The following is a 9,513-nucleotide window of genomic DNA, read 5'->3' as shown; positions in this document are numbered from 1 at the left end:
AAGTTTCCTTTCCGACCGCTCTATTGCTGCTGTGGTAGACGGCTACTGTTCTTCTCCTAAACCTATTAATAGTGGTGTTCCTCAGGGTTCTGTCCTGTCACCCACTCTCTTTCTATTATTCATTAATGACCTTCTTAACCAAACTTCTTGCCCTATCCACTCCTACGCTGATGATACCACCCTACATCTTTCCACGTTCTTTCAGAAACATCCAACCCTTCAGGAAATTAACAGATCACGCGGGACGCCACGGAACGCCTGACTTCCGATCTTTCTAAGATTTCCGATTGGGGCAGAGAAAATCTAGTAGTTTTCAATGCCTCAAAAACTCAATTCCTCCATCTATCAACTCGACACAACCTTCCAGACAACTATCCCCTCTTCTTCAATGACATTCGCCTGTCTTCCTCTTCCACAATGAATATCCTTGGTCTGTCATTTGGAAAGGGTACAGAGGCTGGCAACAAGGATGGTACCAGGACTCAGGGAGTCAGACTATGAGGAAAGACTGAGGAAGCTGGGGCTGACCACATTAGAAGAGAGAAGAACAAGAGAAGACATGATAACTTTGTATAAATTGGTGAACAAGATTGACATACTGGATAGAGAGTTGATAAAGTTGACCACAAGTAATCATCTCCGAGGACATGGAAAAAAGCTGATAAAAGACATCTGTCTAAATGGCGTGAGAAAATACAGTTTCCCGCATCGTAGCATTGATAAGTGGAAGATGTCGTTGACGCGGTGTGTGTCAATCAGATGAAAGAGATATGACAGGAATGGACAAGGAGACAGGTCACAGAGAGCTTAGCTCGGGCCCTGTAATACACAAATAGGTAAATACACACACACACACACACACACACACACACTAACTAAAATATACAAAATATACATCATAAAATTCTCAATAGAAAATGGAACAGTGCCAGTGGAGTGGAAAAGAGCTGAGGTGGTTCCCATATATAAGAGCGGAAGGAAGGAAGAACCTTTAAATTACAGACCGGTATCACTAACTAGTGTAATATGCAAGATGTGTGAAAAAGTACTAAAGAAGCAATGGATTGAGTTTCTTGAAGACAACGAATTATTATCAAATAGCCAATTTGGTTTTAGAAAAGGTCGGTCATGTGTAACAAATTTATTGAGTTTCTACTCTAGAATAGTTAATAAAGTACAAGAGAGAGAGAGAGGGATGGATTGACTGTATTTATTTAGATTTAAAAAAGGCGTTTGACAAAGTGCCACATGAAAGATTACTATGGAAGTTAGAGGAGTAGGGTGGCTTAAAAGGAAGCACATTGAGATGGATGAAAAATTACTTGAGGGGGAGAGAAATAAGGATGATAGTTAAATATATGAAGTCCAAGTGGAGAACAGTAGATAGCGGAGTGCCACAGGGGTCAGTATTGGTGCCAATACTTTTTCTCGTATATATAAATGACATGCCAGAGGGAATGAACAGCTACATAAATCTGTTTGCGGACGATGCGAAACTGCACGTGCAGAGTCATTAAACAAAAAGAGGATTGTGAAATACTACAGGAAGACCAAGATCTGGAAATGGAGTAAAAAATGGGAGATGGAATTCAATGTCGACAAAAGACATGTCATGGAAATGGGAAAAAGTGAAAGACAACCAGTGGGAATCTATAAGATGGGAGATGGAGTAGAACTAGAAAAGTAAAAAGGAAAAGGACTTGAGAGTGACAATGGAAGAAAACAATCAACTGGTAAGCCATATAGATGAAATTTTCAGAGAGACGTATAATTTGCTAAGGAATATTGGATTAGCATTTCACTACATGGACAAAGAAATGATGAAGAAATTGATAAGTACTAAAATAAGACCTAGATTGGAATATGTAGGAGTTGTTTGGACCCCTCATAAAAAGAAACAAAAGGAAATTCGAGAGACTACAAAAAATGGCTACAAGAATGGTTTCAGAATTTAAAGGGATGACATATGAGAAGAGACCAAAAGCTATGGATCTACCAACCCTGGAACAGAGAAGAGAGAGAGGGGATCTGATACAAGTTTATAAACTGATTAACAGAATGGATCAAGTGGATAATGAGAAACTAATCCTGAGAGAAGACTATGACATTAGAAGCACAATATCGCATAGTAAGAAACTGAGGAAGGGAAGATGTCTGAGAGATGTTAAAAAATTTAGTTTCCCGCAAAGATGTGTTGAGACTTGGAACAGTTTGAGTGAGGAAGTGGAGTCAGCAAAGAGTGTACATAGTTTTAAAGAAAATTTGGATAAGTGTAGATATGGAGACGGGGCCACACGAGCATAAAGCCCAGGCGCTGTAAAGCTACAACTAGGTAAACACACACACACACACACACACACACACACACACACACACACACACACACACACACACACACACACACACTCTTTGGCAATACTGTACATGATGTGTAGCTATAAAAATTACTTCCTTGATACAGAACAATTAATATTCTTTCACTAATATAATTCTCAGTAACAGCAGTATTAATCATTTCCATGAAAACAAACATTAATAAATTACTAATATCTTTGTGCTGGTGTTAGTGCAAAAATACTGTTATCTATCCTGAATTTTATTCTTAATCTCAGTGTTCACATAATTAATACCATAATTATCCTATCCCTACATCCTATATAAATAGTAATTATAAAAAACAAATAAGTAAAATATATAAATAAAAGTGGCTCTCATTAAAGGAATGCTGTCCACAACATTTTATTAACTATTGAATTTGCTGGTGAAACATTACAGCAAAGAGAAAGAAATTAAGATACAGGCATTTATAAATGAGAAGGCATGTAAATAGACCGACTTGGGGCTATGTGGGATGTGATAAGGTGTGCATATGGAGTAGGCAGACCATTAAGAGGCGTGGAAGCACTTCAAAGGGATACAGGTGCATGTCAAGGTGAATGGAGAAGTGGCATAACAGCTTCAAGATACATGGAGGAAGGAAACTGGAATGTGTGGTGTCACTGTAGCATGGAAGCTTGGCATGGTACCAGTAAACTGAGTATTTTATGTTGCATTAAGGTACACATGAGAGAGAGAGAGAGAGAGAGAGAGAGAGAAACTTTAAAATATGCAATGCCAGCAAGTCTAAGCAGTATCACTGCTCTAACAACTTCTTACATCTCTCCTTCGACGGTCTCCATCTTGATCCCTGGCTGTTCGAAACCACTCCTTCATTACTTTTCAACTGAGGCAGCTGTTGCACTCTTGTGCTCTGCATTCTTGCGGACACTTTCTGGTAAAAAAGAAATCTGCCTTTAAATTCAGTAAATTTAAATGTACTCAAATCTGAAATGTAAAGAGTTAGAAATGAGTAATCCTATTACATTACAGTCCTGCATACCAAAGGCCTCTTTCAATGTTTACTTGTGTTACGTACACGCCACACGGCTGCGGTTAACTGCTACAGCTCACTAGAGTGTTATTCTGGCAAAATCGCCAACTTCGTGACGGTCAGTACAGTGGGGATTATAAAACACTCCACAGAGTCCCCACTACTATAACTCACAGCCGCCATAACCCTCAGGTTCTTTCAAGGTCGCCAACAGTGTATAATTTCCCTCACTGTAAGGGAATCTCCTCAGCAACTCCTTCTCCTCCTGTACCCAACCAAGTAGAATTTATAAATGGTAGATGCTATGTGTAACAGGGCAAGGCCTTAACACCCCCTAGAGAAACCGCCCACAAGGACAATTCCACCCACTTCTCTATGAAGTATTAATGCCTCTCCGCACGCCTTGTCCACAGACGGTGATGAATCACAGACTGTGACAACACGCGCAGTATATATATTATTATACTATCCTATTACGACAAGTGCTTCCTGACACCTGTCAGACTGACACCCCTAGCCTACACTACTATTACAATATATGATGTGTACAGCACATCCGGTGATGTAGTACACACAAGCCCAGACACCACCTACGGGTGACAACTGCTATACACGGAGTCCAGATACTCGTCACAGACAAGTCTGGCGGACGACAACTACACACCACTGGCCAGCATGAAGCCTCTCAGCATTCAATAGTGTGCGTGGCTACTACCACTACAATACAGTATACTACTGATACTACATCAAAGATGATGGGGGCACACAGCCGCCCACCAAACCACACTGGTGACTACAACCACCAACAGCAAAAACAGGACGAAACAATAACACGTCCCTCCGCGTCGCCACACCCGAGTGAACGAACGCACGAGAAATGCAGCCCTAACCGGCCACACTTTCTCAGAACAACAAGCCCGTTGTTCTACACAGCCACGGTCTACCGAGTAACAAGCCAGCTACTCAAGGGAGGGCACAACTCCCAGACCAATGACTAATGAACAACAAGAGAAACCCAGCAACACGAATCTCCCCACACTGTGCCAGACCGACGAGAGTGGTGTCTATCTCCGCTGAAGGCTACCTTGAGACTGTAAACAGTATACTATTGATACTACACAACAGATGGTGGGGGCACACAGCCGCCCAACAAACCACACTGGTGACCACGGCCACCAACAAAACAAACAGGACGAGACAAAGCGTGTCTCTCCGCGTCGCCACACTCGAGTGGACGAACGCACGAGAAATGCAGCCCCAACCGGCCACACTTTCTCAGAACAACAAGCCCGTTGTTCTACAGCCACGGTCTACCGATTAACAAGCCAGCTACTCAAGGGAGGGCACAACTCCCAGACCAATGACCAGCGAGTACTTCGAAAGCCCAGCCAACACGCGTCTCTCACTGTGCCAGACCGACGAGAGTGGTGTCTATCTCCGCTGAAGGCTAACTCGGTACTGATGCAAGGCTCGCAGGCACACAAAATGGTGGAAACAAAGAGAGGGTGGTTGGTCGCACAGCGGAACAGTGACAGCCCGCGCTTGAGGCCATAGGCTACGCATATAATGAAATAATAAATTAAAGGGGATTAAGACGGTGCCCATCACACTTGTTATTCGTGAGATCACTACTAGCCTATGACTGTATCATGAAGCACTTACTAATTATAGTATCCTTCAACTTCATTGTGCAAAAGCTCCGTTTCATTCCTTTGCCACACCAATTGAAGTGGATGGCCAGGGAGTTGGACACTGTGTCGCAGAATGCGCCTCACTGTGCTGGCAGGCCTGATCCACCTATTACACACAGACTGACAATCTGAAAGAGTGGAAACTTTGCAGTAGTATGCAAGTGAAGGATGCATGAAAAACTGTACAGCACCACATTCACTTTGAGTTCACATCATAGGCCAAAAATGTATGTGGTTCTAGTGTCAAGAATTACCAGCAAGTGTTGTACTAGTTTGTCAAAACTGCAAATTAAATAAAATTTGACCTAAATTTACAAAAAACCTGCACCTATTTCTACTGCAATTTGAAGGATTCAATAACAAATAGTAATTGTTCACAAAACTTACTTTTTTCTCTAGGTCAGGATCCATCAGTTTGGTTTCAAGGGCATCCATATCTTGGATTTCCTTCACTGGGAAGTGAATACCCTCAGGTACTGCTTGATCTTGTTCCTGCACACTGTGGTGTCTGAGGATAGTATTCAGCTTGGTGGAGTGGGAATGCAGTATAGTGCGTAATTCTTCCAACACCATAAAAATTCTTGCATCTCGAGCTGTAATATCAAACACACATTACTTATAAGCACATAATAACCTGTAATACCAAGCTATTAACATATAATACAAGCAAAATACTAATCACAACCCAAAAACGAGCATACTTGTACTGCGTTTCAAGTTAAATGCAATAAGTTACCTATAATAGTGTTAAATAACTTCAAAAGAAGAAAGTGCATTACCGTTTACATCTAGACTTTCAGGCTGTGGTAGCTGTGGTGGCTTTGACACAATACAGCTCGGTACAGTAACAAAATCCTGTAGATATTCTGAAACATTCCCTGGTTCATGGCTGCCACAATATATTGCTATGATGAATGGTTCACTCTCAACTGGATGATTAACTCTTGCTAATATGGGCCAAAACTAGCTGTTTGAGCTCTTAAATAAAGGCAGACCATCTACATTAATTTGAAGTACTATGTGTTCATCTTTCAGTGTTTTTGTTGTTAACTTATGGGACAAAACTCTTACAAGTGAGGCTTCCACACCAAAATAATGATAAGATCCTCCTGCAACCTGCTGAATGTCATAGCACCATGGAGTACTTAGCAGTGTTCTTGCATCCTTTGGAAGACTAGGCTGATATTTAAATAATATTTCCAAAAGACTATTGATTGCACTGTGAGATTTTAAAATCAACAGCCCATTTAGTAAGCTTGGATGACATTAAATAATCATCATGACCTGAAATTTCAAAAGCTGAATCTGTAACATCAGAATCACTTCCAGATGAACACAGTTGTTGACAGGGCAAATCATAATGATGCTGTTCATAACAGCTTAGTCCTTCCTGACCCTGTTCATCATCCTCACAGTCTGGCTCAGAAATTTTCTGATGTATTTCACTAACATGACAAACTTTGGAATTCTCAGTAGTATTCTGTTGGTCAGAACCACTATAATCTGCTTGTGCTGGTCGTTCAACATCTTGTTTGTCTCTTGCTTCACGCAAATATTCTAAATGAACTGAAACCTGCTGCTTAATTCTCCTTCGTTTGCTCCAATGAATTACGGTCATTTCGCCTACAAGTCAATTCGCCCACATATATTAAAAAAAAAAAAAAAAAAAAAACATCTGCATACATGTAAGATTAAGAAAGTGGTGAATTAAAAAGAAACTTTTAACAAATACCTGCATATATGCAAGATTCAGAAAGCAATTACAAAAAATTAAAAATAAACTTTTATCAAAAGACAGTTAAATAAATGTAATATGTGACCAGTGGCAGCACCGGAATGTAACACTGGCATTAGTCAGGAAGACTACCGTCGTATAATACGTGGGAAATTTATGGCCAACGAACCATGGTTTTGCACAAAGTGCTCAGTGTAACCAAGTACTCGCGCGCTGTTCTGCTTCATCCCTCACCACTGGTAATCTAGTGTGCTATCTCTCTCTCTCTCTCTCTCTCTCTCTCTCTCTCTCTCTCTCTCTCTCTCTCTCTCTCTCTCTCTCTCTCTCTCTCTCTCTCTCTCTCTCTCTCTCTCTCTAACTTTTCAATTAGTGTGCCTGAGAGTGACAGTGCTCCTAATGCGAAATGTAATCTAGTGTGCCTGATAGTGACAAGACAATTTTCCCTCATGAATTACACCATAAGCCATCCAGTAGTATATTATAGATCAGTGGTGTGTATTTTACCTAGTTGCGTTTACCTATAGTTGTGACATACTAGATAATTATGAGCTATTATCGTACTATCCCGCCTTCGGTATATCCTACAACTATCTGCAAAATCAGGTTGGCAACCATGCCACAGTGTGGGCGAAATGACCTGTGGGCGAAATGACTTCATAGAGTGGCGAAATGGCATGTGGGCGAAATGACCGGATACCGATCCAGTAAGACAATTCTCCCTCCATGCCAGCTAAGCCTCACGAACCACAAACTTATCTCTGTGCACTTAAGCTACATTGACATTAATTCTACTGCCAGGAATACTTGCCTTTTAAGGAGGAAAGGTGATAAGAAGGAAGAACAGCGAGCAGGACAGCAGGCACAGATTTCTCGCGCCACTGTCCAGTGTCCATAATCCATCCCATGGTGCCGATGCCAAACGCCAAGGAGGGTGTCTTTTTTTCTCATTAGGTTCACTTGACAGCATAAGCATTCAAACAGTAATTCTGAACGCAAAATGTAATTTCAAAAGCAAGTTTGCCCCAACTGGCACAAGAACTCCCTTATCTGTGTTATCTTCTTCGTGTTGAGGGCCGTGAAGATCCGCTGGATCCTATGAGCCCTGGAGGAGGCCCGTGATGTTATCACAGGCGTGACAGCTGATCAGTCTTTTTGAGGAAGGCACAGGTGAGGCGGATGACAGTGGGTTGCCGTGACGGGTGAACGCCTGCTGCCGCCAGCAGGGTGGGCAGGTCGAATGTTGCCACGTCCAGGGCAAGGAGTCGGGAACGTAGCACAACACGGTGAGAGTGAAAGCGTGGGCAGTGGAGAAGGAAGTGTTCGATGGTTTCAGGTACAGTCCTGCACCATGGGCAGTATGGGTCAGGGGACAGGTGCAGGCGATGCAGGTGAGCAGTGAGTCTGGTGTGGCCCAGGCGGAGACGGGTGAGGGCGACGTCTAGTGCACGGGACTGCTGTCGCATCCAGGGTTGTGGGGAGGAATTACACCTGTACTGGCCCAGAGAAGTGGTGAGGAGAGCAGTGTTGAGGAGGTGTCCCAGGTGGAGTGACATTTTCTGGAGATAATGCGCTTGGCGGTGGAGAGAGGAGAGGGAGCGGAGTGATGTTTACCTCCGACAAGCCCATCTTGGCCGCAGCATCGGCAACCTCGTTTCCTCGGATGCCTGAGTGGGATGGAACCCACTGTAGGGTTACCCCCCAACCCATAGTGGGAAGCTGTAGCAGCGTCCGCTGGATGGAGTGAACGAGGAAGGTGGATGAGGTTGGATGGCGGGATTGAAGGAGGTGCAGGGAGGAGAGGGAGTCAGTATAAATAACTGCTGAGCCTGTAGAGGAGAGTGTGGTGAGGTGGTTGAGGGCTTGCTGAAGGGCATAGAGTTCCGCTGTCAGGACATCGGTGTCTGGTGGGAGCCTCCACGTCGTGCAGGTAGAGGATGCAGGTAAATAGATGGCTGCAGCTGTGGAGGGGGTGAAGGGAGTGGGAGCCATCAGTATATATTCTGAGGTGGTGGTGGTATAAGGTTCTGTCCAGCTGTAGAAAGAGGGTGGGAGCTAGGACACCAGCAGAACCATGAGTGGGAGGGAGGCCAGGAAGGTGCAGGTTGATCTTGTCTGAGATGTCCAGCCAGGGTGGTAGTGGTGAGTGTGGGCTGATGGGTTGTGGAGGTGGTGGAGGCAAGTCTAGGATGGCATGAGCTAGGAGAGCTCTCACAAGCAGTGGTTGCCTGGCACCAGGAAACCATACAGGTGAGTGCTGATCCACTCCAGAGGTGGTGTATAGAGTGATGAGAGGATGTGAGGGAGGTAGGCTCATGATGCGGTGGTATTGGTGGCAAAGAGCTTGTCTCCTGTAGGCACTTAGGGGGAGAATGCCACTCTCTGCATGGATGGAGACTGTTGGTGAGGAGCTCATGGCACCCAAAGAGATCCTCAGAGCAGCATTCTGAATGGGGTCAAGCTTTGCAAGGGTGGATGGTGCAGCTGACCCATAAAAACAGCACCCATACATCAGCTTAGATCGGATGGCAGCCAGGTAGTATTTGATGAGGAGGTCCCTGTTGGCACCCCAGCCTATACCAGAGAGCCTCTTCATGACATCTACACGTTTGGAGCAGGTATACCGGAGGTAATCGACATGGGCATGCCATGACAGACGTGGACCCTCCAGACGAAGCCCGAGGAAGGTGTGGGTGGTGGAGTAGGGGACAGCCTCCCCT

The 9,513-nt window shown here is 43.9% G+C and overlaps 1 long non-coding RNA gene across 1 annotated transcript; it reads right to left on the bottom strand.

Annotated features, from left to right (window-relative positions):
• Window positions 1–2,359: 2,359 nt before the first annotated feature.
• LOC123509205 lies at window positions 2,360–8,320 on the bottom strand. The gene is made up of 3 exons (XR_006676162.1): window positions 5,449–8,320; window positions 5,033–5,189; window positions 2,360–3,271 (listed from the first exon to the last, which is right to left on the bottom strand). It is a non-coding gene; the product is annotated as an uncharacterized LOC123509205 (long non-coding RNA).
• Window positions 8,321–9,513: the final 1,193 nt, after the last annotated feature.

This window comes from Portunus trituberculatus, chromosome 26 (assembly GCF_017591435.1).
Source record: "Portunus trituberculatus isolate SZX2019 chromosome 26, ASM1759143v1, whole genome shotgun sequence".
NCBI classification, from domain to species: Eukaryota; Metazoa; Arthropoda; class Malacostraca; order Decapoda; family Portunidae; genus Portunus; species Portunus trituberculatus.
The sequence above is the reverse complement of the archived record's forward strand: the minus strand, read 5'-3'. Positions and strand labels throughout refer to the sequence as shown.